This window comes from Equus przewalskii, chromosome 2 (genome assembly GCF_037783145.1).
Source record: "Equus przewalskii isolate Varuska chromosome 2, EquPr2, whole genome shotgun sequence".
NCBI classification, from domain to species: domain Eukaryota; kingdom Metazoa; phylum Chordata; class Mammalia; order Perissodactyla; family Equidae; genus Equus; species Equus przewalskii.
The window spans coordinates 70,249,273-70,262,335 of record NC_091832.1 but is presented as its reverse complement, the minus strand read 5'-3'; the positions used below and the strand labels follow the sequence as shown (position 1 = coordinate 70,262,335).

The 13,063-nt window shown below is 36.2% G+C and overlaps 1 long non-coding RNA gene across 1 annotated transcript in view; it reads left to right on the top strand.

Moving 5' to 3' along the window:
• The window catches only part of LOC139081701 (uncharacterized), a 48,340-nt gene extending 35,844 nt beyond the window's left edge, over positions 1–12,496 (top strand). The window contains exon 2 of the long non-coding RNA XR_011536932.1: positions 9,775–12,496. This is a non-coding gene — a long non-coding RNA (uncharacterized lncRNA). The remainder of the gene's footprint in view (positions 1–9,774) is intronic.
• The last annotated feature ends 567 nt before the right edge of the window (positions 12,497–13,063 follow it).

Here is a 13,063-nt window from a genome sequence, read left to right as displayed (position 1 = left end):
CACGTTCTGCTTCTTGGCAGCCTGGCGTTTGCCGGTTCAGATCCTGGGTGCGGACATGGCACCGCTTGGCAAGCCATGCTGTGGTAGGCATCCCATATATAAAGTAGAGGAAGACGGGCGTGGATGTTAGGTCAGGGCCAGTCTTCCTTGGCAAAAAGAGGAGGATTGGTAGCAGTTAGCTCAGGGCTAATCTTCCTCAAAAAAAAAGAAAAGAAAAAAGAAAATGCCCTTAGCCAGATACAGTATTTTTTATGCAGAAAAAGCTATTTGATGGGTATAAGAAACCTTTGAGGGGCTGGCCCCGTGGCCGAGTGGTTGAGTTCGCGCGCTCCGCTGCAGGCGGCCCAGTGTTTCGTTGGTTCGAATCCTGGGCGCGGACATGGCACTGCTCATCAAGCCACGCTGAGGCAGCGTCCCACATGCCACAACTAGAAGGACCCACAATGAAGAATAAACAACTATGTACCAGGGGGCTTTGGGGAGAAAAAGGAAAAAATAAAATCTTTAAAAAAAAAAAAAGAAACCTTTGAAAAGATGGCAAAATAACCACAAACAGGTGGAATTAGATACTATATGGTGAATTTCATATGAATGGAAATCTAGTACTAAACCAGTAAATTCAAGAATATGGTTTGTTGACTCCTGTTTAAGAGAGGACAAAAGATCTTGGGAGAAATAGGATCCACAGACAGTTTACTTCCTCGAGTGTTGAGATGCAAAGAAGAAAAGCCTAGCTAGGAAATCCTACTTTATGCATGTGGGGATCATAACAAGAATCAATACGGGACCATCTCAAAGGGATGGGCTCATTAAACTGAGTGGGTACTTTTTGAATACTGTGTCTTTGGACAAGAAGATTTTTGCTATTATCAGCTGCTCCTGATGGGTTGGGGGAGGGGCAAGGGGGGTGATGTTTAAATTCCTTGAATAGCACAAACAGTCTTAAAACACTTAGTAAAAGAAGAAAGATTTCTTCAGGATAGCAACATTTAAAAATCACCCTAAAATAGGTTTATTTAGCTATTTTTAGCTATTTTGGTTTACACCTTTGTATTTCTCAAAAACTTCCTTATCTCTGAAATTCAAGGTCTGCCATCAAACGTCTGTAAGCCTCAGTCTCCTACTCTGTAAAATGGAGACATCACCACTTACCCTGCCTGGTGGGAGGATCCATTGAAATGATGCATTCAAGTGAACCTTGAAAACTGTAAAATACGAATCATATTCAAGGAATTATTTATATAAGCACTAAATAATATTTTGTTCATTAAGGAGATAGATTCTCGAGATACAGATCCAACATTCAATATGCAGTGGATATTTTACACAAGCTTGTTACATGTCTCTTTAACAAACGGAAACCTATGTTCTGAGCATTATAAGAATCAGACACTTTCTTGCAATAGCAGAAGCAGAATATCACTTGAAATAGGTTATTAAATGTCATGGTTACAGACAGCTCGGATCCCCAAGCTCCCTAAGTCCCATCCCAAACTTCAGTTTGTAAATAGTAAAAATTATGTAGCATGAGGGATGGTGGTTGTCCCTAAACACTGTATAAACTATGATTTCCTGTCCGAGATGGTCAAGAGACCAAGCATTTTTAAGAAAGTATGTATATACAATAAACCAATATCAAATTTACGTCTAAAAATTATAACCCTGATGAAAAATCAACTTTACAGATTTGCGGATAGCAGTGAAATTTATTTTTCTGACAGTTTCCCAGGAACTTAATCCTAGTTGAAGGATGTTTGCTCAGTTATTTGCCCAGTAAACCAACCTCCACCCACCAGCAGTTACAGCCTTTGTGGCTCCAGTTTCAAGTGATGGGTTATATTTAGACTGTCCTGGGAGATATTGAAAATTCCACTCAAGAGCTACCTGGAACCTCTTCTCAGGGCCCAGTCTATGTTACAGGTAAGAGGATGCAGCAATGACATCTTCCTGGAAACTTTGGTAACCACATCTCCCGAAGGATACTTAAAATTCTGCTGCTCAATGGTCAAATTATTGCCAGAAACTCTAGGATTTAGGAATGCCAAAAAAATAAAAAGAGAAAGAGATTAATATCTGCTGACTTTTGAAAATGTATTTTAGCTTAGATGTATATTTTCTCTAGAATTCTAGGACTTTGTTCTGGTATTCTTGGGCCAAAGAATGATTACCAGGATTATCACACTTTAGCTACTGAAGTTTCTCTTCTTTTGAGCCTAAATGCCACTGGCAAGGTTTTCTAGGCAGAGAATCCAAATGAGTAAAGCTGGATTGAATTTTGCTCAAAGGGCATTGTCACTGCCTTGTTTGAACACTCTAACACTGCGTTAGCTTAAGAGGTTTAGAACCTGCTTGACTTCCTAGATCTAACTGTAAATGGGGATATATAGGATGCAAAGATATTTAAGAAGAAACTGTTGGACCTTACGTTAGCACACATAAACCAATAAGAATCATAGCTCAAACTTTGCTCTTGGAATCCCTAGTGAAACCATGTGGTTACAATTAACACCAATAATTCTTTGCACAAACAGAAGAACATTTTCCAGAAATTTGTGAGGACAGAAAATTAATGGAGAGAAGGGACATTAAGTCCTACCCTCAGGGATAGATAGTGATATTTTAATAATTTCCAGTTTTCTTTGTTTATGTCTCAGAGTTTTCATTAAATAATTCTTAAAACTATTTTTAAAAAATGAGATAATGGTATTTGTGGTACGTTGAAATTAATGTTACTGTTCCCTGGACAATCCTAAGAGGGATACTAAATGGTGTGCCAAGGTTTTTGTAACTACTATAACGTGTTTAGAGAAAGAAATGCATATTTTCATAGTAATCCTCTGGTATTTTAATTTTTCTTCCTCCCTTCCTTCTTTCCTTCTTTCCTTCCTTCCTTCCTTTCTCTCTTGTTTTTCTTTCTTTCTCTATACCTTTCTTTTTGTTTCAAGTTAAAAATAAGCATTTAGGCCTTTTTCTTAAAAAATTAAACCTAGTGGATGAATTCAGCGTAGGTCCAGTGTTCTCTGTGCTCTTTCTGCCTTGACAGTTGAATCTCAAATGTCATAAACTAGAACTCACTTTGTCTGGATGATAAAAATTCTAGATCTCTTAGTCTTGCCTCCAAATCCCTACCCCTTTACAAAATGCATTTTACGTAAACATATGCACACTATCAGCTGCCTAGGTATGTAAGTCTGTTTTCTTCCTATTCTTTTCTAGTCTTTAGTGCTTTAAGGAGTCAATCATTTAAGAGAAAGTCTTTGAAGACAGCATCAAGTTTTTGCTTAGACGTCTTTTAACATCTTTGACAATGTATTTATGTACACATGTACTACCTTGGGACATGTATTATTGTCAGTTTTTCAGGGCTATAAAGCCAACCCAGTCTAGGCTCCATGCTTTGCTCTTTGGTTCAATCCTTTTCAAAGACTCTCCCTACCATCCTCACTCTTGTATTATTAGGAAGAGTCAGGATTGCATAAATGTTTTTCAGGTGTCTTTTCAAATCCTTGCTTTTGTTGGGAAGTAACGCAAATATACCTAGAGTTCATTGAACCCACTGGTCCTGATTTGGAAGAATCTTTTTAATACTGTGTGATACTTTTATTTCAGAAAATTAGTTGACTATAGTTAATAATATGGTACTGTATATTTGAAAGTTGCTAATAACACAGCATTGTATATTTGAAAGTTGCTAAGAAAGTTTAAGTAGATCTTAAAAGTTCTCATTACAAGAAAAGAAACTGTAACTAGTGTGGTGATGGATGTTAACTAGACTTATTGTAGTGATCATTTCACAATATATACGTATATGGAAACAATATGTTGTATACCTGAAATTAATATAATGTTATATGTCATATCTCAATTTTAAAACCTGAAAAAAATAAAAGTAGTTGAGAGCTGAGTATAATTGCTCTTTCAAACTCTTTAGGCTCATTAGAGCTGATTCTTCTGATAAATAATACTATTTATAAAGATAAATAGCATCTTTCACCAAATATCTTGTATATACTCTTTGTTTTTCTATGTGATAAATCGGTGGAAAATATTAGAACTTCCATTTTATGAAAGGAGAAACAGAGTCACAGAAATTCCCTACTGACAGAAAAACATTTCAAGTCAACTAACTTCTAGTGTCCAATCCTAACCCATAAAATTAATTTTCTCCCCATTTTTAAGACTGTTTCTTGAGCTTGATTGAGGAAACTTATCAGCATTTTATACTTCTATTGCAGAAATTTCAAATCATTTCAAACAGCAGTCTGTGGTATCCTTATACACTATTTCAGTGTAAAATTCATCAGTACAAGTAAAAAAAAAAATTCATCAGTACAGGAAGTAAAATGGGTTTGGTTTTATGTCTTAAAAAATTTGGAGAGTTCTGAGACATTCATGAAACTTGAGAGTTAAGATCAATCAAAACAAAACTTTTATCTGTGTGCAATGCTGATGTTCTTACTGGGAAAGTTCTATGTGATCTGAAAAAAATCTCAAAGGGACTATTCCTGGAATACACATAACAAGGATTAGAGAATAATTTAATTATCGTAAGGAGTCTTTCAAGCAGCGTCAATTCTAGCCTCCAACTGTTTGCGCATTCCCAGGATCTGTGAATAATTAGTTGACAGTTCTGGAATGCAGAAATAGGTCTGTCGACAGCATTGGTGTCCAGGGTGTTGAAGGAGAGCCAAAGGTAGCTGAGATATAAATGAATTCACTCGGGCAAAGGCCTGGAGTCTCTCCTTTATCTAAACTGGCATTCCATATAGAACATCGAATATTTGGTCAAATATCTATATGGATCGGATTAAGGAATACTTTATAATTTCATAGTTACATAAAAGTCATGTTGTCATTTAACATGAACTTTTTAGATAATTGCCCTTTCATTCATGTGTGCCAAGATATTTGTCAACTCTAAAAGAAAATTCACTAGGTAGAGGCATGCTATTCTCAATGTATAATTGTTAGTAATTTAATCTTTGGAGTCTTGCTCCTGCCTCTGTATAGGATTTATAACTAGAAAAGAATAAAATGCAAGTGAATCTTACCTCATGGTCATTACCAGAAATGTAAGGGAGAACTAATTCTTTATTTAATCTGACACTTTTTCACCAATGTGTTTGCATCACCACAGAGCATTTCTGCCTCAGAGATGAGCAATGTGAGATGGTTCTTATTCTTGAGAATACGTTCTTCTTTAATCTTTTATCCTTCTCTGACAAAAACTGAAGTTAAGGTTTCTCTCTCTGATCCCCTATTCTCTGAGACCTTTTAGTTATTTCCATGATGTCAAATCAGTTTAACGTTTTCATGTAGAACATTCCTTCATATGTAGCAAAGGACTAGAAATCTAGCTCTGCTGAGAAGAGGACATAAGACCCTGAAATATCTATTTATTATTTTGGAGAACACTTTTAGCTTTTCTTTCTTTAATTTATGCCTACTTCTCTCTCACAATAAATAAAAGGTAATCAGAGAAGCAATGAAAATATAGTCTTTGGTCAGCTGCACACAGCATCAGAATTCTGCTAGGCTCCTTTTGTGAAGCAAAACCCTTACTTTCAAAAATACACATGAAATGCTATGATGACTAAGACACGTAAACAGAAAATTTGAAAAACTTAGAAGCTAAACAATTGTTTTACCTGGCATCACTCACTTGAATAATACTGTATTTAAAAGATCTTTTTAAATGGATTAGCGCTCAAGTATTAAAACAACCTCCGGAAATTGAATTATTTGCTTATTTTACAGATTTAAAAATCCCTATTAAAGTAATTCAATAAATTTCAACATATGAATATTTTTCTTTAAGTGACTTCACACAATACTCATAAATTCTTATGGTTACAAATAAAGTAAATTAACATCAGCTTTGACTCTCATTATTTCAGTGACCGTGGTTTCTGAAAAATGAAAAACAGAAAACCTCAAGGTGACTAAAATCAAATTCATATAAAAAAATGAAATTTCCAATTTTTATTTTAAACACTATTCAGGAGTAGATCTTACTTAATGCATAGAATATTTAGGATTAATATTTTTGCAGTCAAATAATAAATGCTTTTCATTAGAAAAAAGTCTATTATCACCTCTAGATTCCATACTGAAAAAGACATCTAAGTATATACTTTTAATGTAAAAAAAAAAGATCTCATATAGGTTAGCTCAAGAAATTAAAATTAAAGGCCTTAACAACTTTTAGAATAACAGTGACCCAAATGAAAATACATATGATCAATCAACAAATAGTGAGACTATATGTAAATTGACCACATATAACTTCCATCTACTTCCATTACTAATTTATACTTCTAATGTTATCTTGAACTATTTTTTCTTTTTCTCAAAAAATTTACTACATTAAGTTAATGTTTCCTCAATTGTCATTAAAATATTTAACTCTGTTAAATACACAAATCAATTTACCTACCACAAAAAAAGCCATGACATAGTTTCAGATTTGCAAGATAAAAAAGTTCCAGAGCTCTGTTTCACAGCAATGTAAATACACTTAAGACTGCTGAACTGTCTGCTTAAAAACAGTGAAGATGGGATATTTTGTATGTTTTCTAATCACAATTAAAAAGAATCCTCCAAAGATGATGAAGCACTTCTACATTTCTCATCCCATATGTCTGCACAAGGAAAAGAGTAAAAAGGGCTTAGAGGTGGAAAACCAAAAGAAAGAAAATGTATATACCCCGAGTCACTTCGATCAGTAGCATAGTTTAGACTACCACTCTCTAAATCTTTAGGTAGTCTACTTTAAAGACTTAACTTCACGTCTACCAGAAGGAACATGTTTAATGCACATTGGGAAAAAAAGAAAAAGAGAGAATTAAAGAGAGAGAGAGGAAGGAGGGAAGAAAGGAAGGAAGGAAGGAAAGATGGAAGGAAGGAAGGGAGGAAGGGAGGAAAGAAGAAAGGAAGGAAGCAATCAAATGAATCAGAAAGGTCTAGGTTGAAATCAGAAATCTGCTTTTTGCCTCCTTGGATAAAATGCTTAATCTCACTAAGCCTCGGTTTTCTCATCTATAAAAAGGGCTTAATAATATCTACCACATGGGGTTGTTGAGAAGAGCAGGTGCTTAACAAGTAAATTAAGACTGTATTTTAATCATCTTTATATTCCCATGCCCTGGTATGTTGTAAGCAATCAACAATTAATTCTAAGCCGTTAGTAATGCATTTAATAACTGTTTGCTGATTGATTGCGACATGCTAGAGCTGCACGATGTAAGCGTGACTAAAGCACAGCCTCTGCCCTCATAGAAAGCACGGTCTAGTGAGGGTTAACATCTCAGTTCTCTCCATCCAGCTTCTGCTCACACACCGCAGAGAAATCCCCGCCTGAACTCCTTACGGATCAGTGACATCCTCAATGGGCTCTGAGAGGATGATGAAATTCTCATAAACTTACAGAACTATCCAACCTGTGGGCTAATTCTCAACAGGCTTAGAACTAACTGCTACCATTCCAGAACTGGTCTGTCCAAAATATAAGTGAACTTGAATCTTTCGTCTGAATAATCCTGGAAAAGTCCACCAGTAGATGTACAATTTCTATTGTTGCTGTTGTCTTCAATCCACCATATGAAAACTACCATGACATCACTTCTCATTCTTTTCTTTTTCTTCATTTGTGAAATTCCTAATTCAGTCACAGCTGCCAAAAGCTTCACTTTAGTAAATTTATAATTATAAATTTGAATTCCTTCAATAACAAGAAATATATGAATACACATCTCTTGGTTTCCCTTACCTCCCCTGCCATTCCTCCTGCCTCCTTTGTAGGTTCCTCCTAACATCGGAGGAACCATGATTCAATTCTTGGACTTCTCTACCTGCACACACTCCCTTGGTGATCTCTTTTATCCGGTCTCTTTGGCTTTAAACGCTCTCTCTAAACTGATGACTCTCCAGCCTAGACCTCTTTTCTGCTCGGCATTTCTACTTCAAAGTCTAATCCCCAAACTTAAGTCCTGATATTGCTCCCCAAACTTCTTCCCTGAAAAGTTGTTGGCAACTCCATCTTTCCTGAATAGTTCAAGACAAATCTCTCCTTCTCTCATACCCCATATCTAAACTGTCAGTAAATCCTATTGGCTCTAGCTTCAAAGTATAACCAGAATTTGACCACATCTTATTAAATTTTCACTGTCCAAGCTACCATGGTCTCTGGTGGGCCAAGCCCCCCTGGTCCAACCCACATCATCGTTCACCTGGAGTACTGCAATAATTGACCACATCATTCCTTATCTCAAACCTTGTCATGGTTTCCTATTTCATTCAGAGTAAAAGCCCAAATTTCTACAGTGGCCCACAGAGCCAAATGTCTTTCCCTCAGCCTTTAGACCTCCCTCCCTATCTCTCTCCCCGAAACCTCCCTGACCAGACTGCCATCCTTGCTGTTTCTGGCGTACACAAGCATGCTCCTGCCTTAGAGCCTTCCCATTGGCCATTCTCTCTGCTTGGATCACTCTTACAGCTAATATCCACATGGCTCACTCCCTCACCTTCTTCAAGTCTTTACTCAATGTCACCTTCTCAACAAGGTTTACCCTAATGACCCCATTTAAATTTCACTCTCCTCCTCACCTCAGTACTTCTGATCCTCCTTGTCAAGTTCCACTTATGTTTTATATAGCACTTACTAATATACTATACATTTTGTAATTTATTATTTTTCATTTATTGTCTATCTCCATCTGCAAGAATGTGAGCTTAGGGCACGTGGGGAGAAGAGGTAGGGATCTTTGTCGGTTTCATTCACTGACATATCACAAGCATCTAGCACAGAGCCTGATGCATGATGGGTGTGCAGTGATTGCTGAATGAATGAATGAAGATTAATGATGTAATTGACATCAGTACTATGTAATAAACACGGACAGTATGAGTGACCAAAGTTGATAGAATTAAGAATTTCAAAGCCATAAGATGCTTTAAAGGTCACCCAATACAACCCCTTTAAACAATTCAGAAAATAGAACCAAAGAGATAAAAGGATTTATCAGAGATCATACAGCTAGTTCATGGCAAAAAGGAAAGACAATCTGGATCTTTTAGTTTAGTGGTTTTCCCCAAATCTTTGCTGATTCTCTTGTCTATTTCCTAGGGTTAGCCTAGACTTCTTGAGGCTCTGGAGGACAGTCATAATTATATCTAAATGGTGTCTAACTTATTTCTCCGAGAAATGTTAACTAGTGCCTAAAGAAATGACACCTTGATAGCTCATACACTAGGTGCAAGGACCCCACAACAGACTAAGACCAAATGCTCCTGACCCCAAGACTTGTGGATCTGAGCACAGTGGGCTCACAGAGTCTATTGCCAGTCATCTTAAGCACCCAGTCCTGTACAGCCTTCAGCTACGCTTGGTCCTGCCTTGTACATTTTGCTCTCAAGGAAGAGTGAGTAAAGTGGTTCCTTTATAGATGACATGTTTCTCACATGCAGTTAATTTAACATCAACATAAATGCTCATATAATTCCGAGGCAGTTCACATGTTCCAAAGGAGTTATTGACCTTTGTGGCAGTAAACAAAAACATTACCTGAGAAGAAATGACCGCTCAGTAGCCTCTTCTCAGTGGTCAAACTCCTGCTTCCTCTTTGCTTTGTCCTCTTTCCCTAGATAGAGTTCCTCTCCTTTAGCCAACACGTATGTTAGTGAGAACCCAAGTCCTTTCATAACCAAAGTTAATTTCTGCTTTGCCAAATGGTTAATTCCAAATCCTTTATTCTAATTTTTTTATTATTATCATAGAGGAAGAACACCAAATAAAGGAAGAGAACAAGAAAAGAAAAAAGTCTGGAAAGAAGAAAAATTGCTCAGAGGAAGAGCAAGAAGTTGAAGCTGTTGAGGTTCAGAGCTGCCACCTATGATGCCACAGCCACAGATATTTTCCACTAGAGCGATGGAGGAAGTGATCTGAGGGAGCTACTTACCCACAGTAAATAAGAGGAAGGAATGACCAAGAAAGTTAAAAGATGTACTTACTGATCAGACATGAAGGGAATAACCATTAATGAACTGAATATTGGGGAAAGAGTTTCATAACATTTCTGTGACTCAACTATACTCAAAACTATTTTTTATACTCATTAAAGGCAATCCACCATGCTAGGTGCAATGAGTTACCCAAAGGAATATGGCTGAAGTGGTAACAATAATAAGATAGTACAAACAGCAAGAAGAGCCCAGACTAAATGTGTTACAATTTGCTAAGAGAGAAAAAACAGTATATTTTAATCACTTTTTTAGTTTAACTTGAAACTCATACAGTAAGATATAAACCTTGATTCTCCTAACACTTGGTGGTGAAAAACTATAATTAACTGTATCACTGCTTCTGTATCTGAAATAAACGTGAAAGACAAAGAACATTATGTATTTTTACAGATTTAAGACAGAAATTCCATTCAATGAAAATACTATGATTGCTTCAGCTGATTTTAAAACACAAATGTCTAAGTTCTCCAAAGCAATATAGTTTACAATGGCACGAGTCTTTGTAAACCTCTGATCCTAGTACTATGTAAACTCATAATGTGTAAGCATCCGGGAAAAAGTGTCATTCTGTGTCTATTTTTTCTCCTAGAAGTTAAATTTCCTGTAATTGTCTTATAGGTAGATATGAAATTGTCATAATTGATATGGATAGCATTATAGTGACAGGAGGGAATTCACAATATTGCCAAAGACACTTAACCTGCATGTGGTAAGCATCATAGCTGAGGTCTGTAGTGCTGCTGCCTGCTGAGCTCCAGGAAGGTCAAAGACCCAGCTCATCGACACCTTTCCCTGCCCTGCACAATCTGCTCTCAAGCAAGAGTTAATAAAAGTGTTTTCCTGTCTCAGGTAGATATGCACATTACTGCCAACATACTGTTGAGCGGAGTTAATCAAGCAGTCACCCATGTCACAGGTCAGAATACTAAACATGTAAAAGGACTCACTAAGTTAGAGAGGGACAGAGCATGCTCTTTAAAAACAAAGAGGTTTGGGTTTGAATCTGCTCCAACATTTCCTTATTATATGTCCATGGACTAATTACTTAATTTCTCTGAGCCTTGGTGTTATCCCTGGAAAATGAGGATAAAAAATGCCTTCTTTCCTTTATTGAGAAATGGATAAGAGCTAGCGTACATATAATATGCAATTTAGTGCCTAGAGTAGTTGCTCAGTAAGGCTAGCTGGTATTAGAAAGCACTATATTCCCTCAAACATTTTAGTTCACTGGCTATGGTTTTTCAGGAAAGCAGAAAAATCTACAACGTGGTTCAACATACTTGGATGCTGGCCAGTTAAGTTCTTAACCCATTGTATGTAACATTGTATTGACTGGAAATGGGAGGCACTTAGCAATTAATTCAGAATGTTTGGGGCCAGATGATAAAAAGGAGACGTGAAATAAAAACTCCCTTAAATGTTTATAGAATAACTGCCAAACCCTCAGGCTATTATTTTGTTATCTAGAGGATAAGCAATCTACCAAATCAATTCAAGGTGCTTCAGAAGCAACTGCAGCGCTCACTGCCTTCATTGTGTATCAGAGACGTTACACTGAAACCCGGAACTATGCCATTTCACATCTACAGGGAAGTTGTAAACAAATTGTCTCATATAAATAACATATTCTTAAATCTTATTCTCATTAAGCACAGAATTATTTTTTCAATATTTTAACAAATTTCCCATCTTCTAATTTATCTAAGTGTTCTATCATTTCTGCTTTACAACCAGAGTAATAGCACATTGAATGAGAAACTTCCAGTTCAGAGACTGGAAGGTATTGGTATTCTCTCAAGAAATCCTGTTCTCTTGGCTTCCTATCCTGGATTCTTGATGAAAGAGTTTGGATAAAAATATAAAGTTTCAAATGCTTATTGCAACCCTAAGACCTTTGGAAATATAACCATCACATATGCCTCCTGTTTTTATGTGTGCAATTAATATACGTTTAAATATATACTTGCCCTCTGAAATATACTGTAAATATATAGATATGGATACTTTGTTTTTTCCCTAGTGAGACTGTTTGAAATAGAGTTTGTTCGAACTCTAACCAGCTTAACAAAAAAGTTCTTTTGATGAAATAGCAACTTTCAAGCAGCCACATACTAAAGAAAGAAACCCAGCTTCCCCTCATAGCTTTTCTTTGTCCATCTCAAAAGAATTAGCTGTTTTCATTCAAACAGCTTTTCCATTTTATGAAGTGTTTAGCAGGCAGTAAAGGAGAGCTAAGAATTGGAGAAATATGATGGGTAAGAATGGTATTTCAAACTCGTCCTCCTGGAACAGAACCCATGCTGGAGTTAATGGGTTGCTCTCATGTCCGCTCAGAGAATAAGAGCCAAACAAAGAAAAATATTTGCTCAGATAAGAGGATTCCATCAAGAAAATAAGAAGAAAAGATAGGAGAGAGAGAGAGTCTAAAAGAAGATATAGTGTTTCCAATAAGTAAATATTTTATTTTTCTTCACAATAGGCAGGAAAACAATCTACTGTTTGTTATTTTCCAAATTATCAGTATTTTAACTGATTAAAGACTAAAGTATTTTATTTCTCTTTGGTCTGACTTGAGAAGAAAGGCCAAGGACAGGGATTCCGGGTCACTCTATTCCTAGGAAATCCTTTGTATTTCAGGCACTCAGGACAGTGATAAAATACACAGATGGGTTTAAAATGCTTCCTCTGTATTTATCCAGCCAAATAAAATAATCATTGTCTAATGACTTGAAAATCGAAGTAAATTTTTCTAAGAAGGAATTAATAATTCATTATTTGTGCTACCTGGAAACAGAGAACGAATAGCTAAAGTTCAAAAATAACACAAAAGCCAACTTTACTGAACAATTTTGAGCTTCTCTCAGGCTTAATCTATTATCTGAAGAGCTAACCAGAAACTAGATCAACTAGATTGATTTTTAACTATTTCCTCTTTCAACGCTAAGTCCTTCTGGAAAAGATATAAAAGTACAAGGAAAAGAATAGAACACCTGCAGAAAATCAATTGGAAAGGAAAATGTGGGAAAATAATTGAGCTGTGTTT